At 42.8% G+C, this 3265-nt stretch overlaps 1 protein-coding gene across 1 annotated transcript in view; it reads right to left on the bottom strand.

The window, feature by feature from the left end:
- Window positions 1–3041, bottom strand: part of LOC107699984 (TGF-beta-activated kinase 1 and MAP3K7-binding protein 3-like) — a 24990-nt gene extending 21949 nt beyond the window's left edge. The window contains exons 1-2 of the mRNA XM_016501450.1: window positions 3024–3041; window positions 2861–2931 (exon numbers count right to left, since the gene is read on the bottom strand). The gene's annotated coding sequence lies outside the window, so the exon portion shown is untranslated. The remainder of the gene's footprint in view (window positions 1–2860; window positions 2932–3023) is intronic.
- Between the last annotated feature and the right edge of the window lie 224 nt (window positions 3042–3265).

Raw genomic sequence — 3265 nt, 5'->3', positions numbered from 1 at the left:
CTTAAGCACACAGAATAACATAAGTGGACTTTGAACGATTAATTGCCGCTTTGAACGATTACATAATTGTGACATCCCAATTGTAATCGCGATTAGAAATTTGATTAGTAGTGGTGTCCGCAAACTTCAGGAGCTTGACAGAGGGGTCTCAGTGGGGAGAGCAGTGGGGAGTAAACGCAACCCTGAGGGGCACCAGTGCTGATAGTGAGGGTCCTGAATGTGAGTTTCCCCAATCTCACTAGTTGCTGCCTGTCTGTCAGGAAACTGGTAATCCACTGACAAGTGGAGGTAGGTACGGAGAGCTGGGTCAGTCTGGCTGAGAAAAGATTGGGCATGATGGTATTGAAGGCCAAACTGAAATCCACAAATAAGATCCTTGCATAATTCCCAGGTCTGTCGAGGTGTTGCAGGATGTGATGCAGTGCCACGTTGACTGCATCATCCACAGACCTGTTTGTTCTGTATGCAAACTGAAGAGGATCCAGCAAGGGTCCAGTGATGTCCTTCAGGTAGGCAAAGACCAGTCTCTCAAATTACTTCATGACCACAGACTTGAAAGCGACAGGTCTGTAATCATTAAGTCCAGTGATTTGGGGATTTTTGGGGACTGGAATGATAGTCATGTGTCAAAACAAACAGCCAGAGGCGTCAGTGATTTCCGCCTCTAGAGGCTGCTATCGTACTGTATGAGACCCGGAAAAACTATCGGCAGGGATTTTTGCCGATAGTTCCAGCAATCGACTATCGGTGCCGATTAATCGGCAAAACCGATACATCGGTCTACCTCTACACTTAATCATCATTGTATTGCACTGCAGTATATGTCCTAATAATTAAAATGACAGGCCTTTGATCATAAAACTAAACATTAAAATATCATCTTCCTAAGACATATTAGCAGATACAGAGCGATATATTGAGTGACCGTTTATAAAGACCTCAATAATTTACGTTACAAGCTATCAGGATTTCATCTTTTTGTAATTGACAACTAACAACAACTAACATAAATAACATCTGAACAAAAGTGCATTTGTTTGGGCCTCTGAATAAACTTTGCTCCTCGAATGTGAGCTCCATATCCTACATGAGCTAGATGTATCAAACATGTTACAAAACATAAAATATTATGAGCAAACCTTTTTTAGATTTTGTCTCTAGGTTCAACAATATGTTCCATTTCAAAACAACAGATTTTTCTGACGATTATTTCACACGTCAGGCTTAAAGGGGTCATATGATGCGTTTTCAAGTTTTCCTTTCTCTTTGGAGTGTTACAAGCTGATTGTGCATAGATAAGATCCCTGAAGTTGCAAAGACTAAAGTCTCAAAACCAAAGAGATATTCTTTATCAAAGTTAAGACTCTGCCACGCCCCCCTAAAACGGCTCGTTCTAACACGCCCCCACATATCTACCTCACTATGTGGAAATATTTGCATAATGCCGCCCAAATGTTCACGCAAAGAAAGAAGGCGTGGTTTCAGTAACCGCAGTTAGTGTTGAAGCAGCCATGTCAGGAAGACGCTGTGCGTTTCCAGCCTTCCGAAAGTAGATGCATTTAGGAATCTTTAAGATTACTTATTCTGTTACACCAAATAAACAAAATAATGATCTTTAAAAAAGCATCATATGACCCCTTTAACAGAGTTAAGGTCGCGTATGCACCGGACGGCCGCAGACTCTCGGCTGCTGCAGTGTGAACATGGCGCACTACTGGACAGGAACAGAGACTTCATACATGCACCTGAAAAAACTGCAATTTATCAGAACAAATGCATATTTATATGGTATATCTCAGGTTAGTCTCAGGTTAAATCTGGTGTAAATGCAAAGCTAAAAGACATATAAAGCTAGTCCTGTGTGTGGCGGTGCATAAGAATGGCTTGTGTTGTGTTTAGCGATCTCACCACTGGCAACGACCTGAAATCTGAGACAACCGTATTTCACGTGTACAACTCCCTTCCGCTCGACTTCATCCATCCACACACGACAGGTGTTACTAACTGTCATAAGCATAATTGCAGCACTGTCAACACCTTATTAATTAAACGAAACATAAGCTAATTCAAAGGCTGGGATGCCGACCTCAAACTAGCCAAAAAGATGCATTTGAATGCAACACCAGTTTTATATACAATAAGCCTGAGTCACCAGCAAAACTAAAGAGCAACATTATAGATTATATTAACGACATCAACTTCATCATGGGTTCCCTTGTCAGTTTCAGTTCTTCATGACAACACAAACCAAGCGCAGGTTCATTCCAGTTAAACATCCATAAGAAAACACAATCTGTTACCTATTAAAGTCAAGTAGCGACAGTTTTGCCCAGTACCTGTGTCTGGTGCTTTCTGGTCGCGGCGAAACCACGACGAGCCTTCGCCAAATCCGTTTAAGAGCTACAACTCAACGCTATTTTTACACGATGACAAAGATAGAACGCCGCAATTGAGGGGATCAACACAAACAGTGTCTCATTACAAAACAAAAGTTTCCACAGTGTTCTTCAACATATATAAATATCACGATAAACACAATCGTTTCACTCGCACCTAGTTATCTCCAACAAAAAAAAAAAAACACTGGCTGTTCATTAACCGTTAGCTTTAGCATAGCCGCTAGCCGTCCGGTATTTAGCCGCGGGGAGAAACGGAAACGCATCGCGCGCCGCTCCCGCGTGTTTATCTGACTGACGTCTAACGTTAATTAACCCTGCGCTTGATTCCTGCCAAAAGCTCGCTGACATCGTAAAAAACCCCAAGAAGCAGTTCATACGAACACTCGCTGTCAGTTTCGGTGCAGTGCAAACAACGGCTGGCAGCTCGCCGTGCTGATAACAGTATAGGTACGACAACATACCGTGCGCCGGAGCCTCACGGCCATTGACCATCCAAGCCAGGCTTTTCACACGGGGGGGTGTCACCGGACTCCTGAGGTGATCGGAAATAACAACGATTCACCGGGGTTCTACAGGGACCACAGCGGTTAACACAGTCGCAACAAAATTGTCGTCTTCACTTACGCCTATTTCTCTTCCTCTGTCGTTCCGGTTGAAGGTTTCGCATGTAACGATGTACGACACATAAATGCCCTCTGCCGGGCTGGGGTAAAAGAAAAGAGAACCTTTACACAGTAAAAAATAGAAAAATGTCACTGCAGCGGTACTCTTTCAAAAGGTACTAATATATACCATTTAGATACCAATATGTACGCTTTAGGTATTTATATGCATCCTTTAGGGATAAATAAGGTGTAGCCTACCTT

Source organism: Sinocyclocheilus anshuiensis, unplaced genomic scaffold, assembly GCF_001515605.1.
Source record: "Sinocyclocheilus anshuiensis isolate Anshui unplaced genomic scaffold, SAMN03320099.WGS_v1.1 scaffold477, whole genome shotgun sequence".
Taxonomy (NCBI): Eukaryota; Metazoa; Chordata; class Actinopteri; order Cypriniformes; family Cyprinidae; genus Sinocyclocheilus; species Sinocyclocheilus anshuiensis.
The sequence above is the reverse complement of the archived record's forward strand: the minus strand, read 5'-3'. Positions and strand labels throughout refer to the sequence as shown.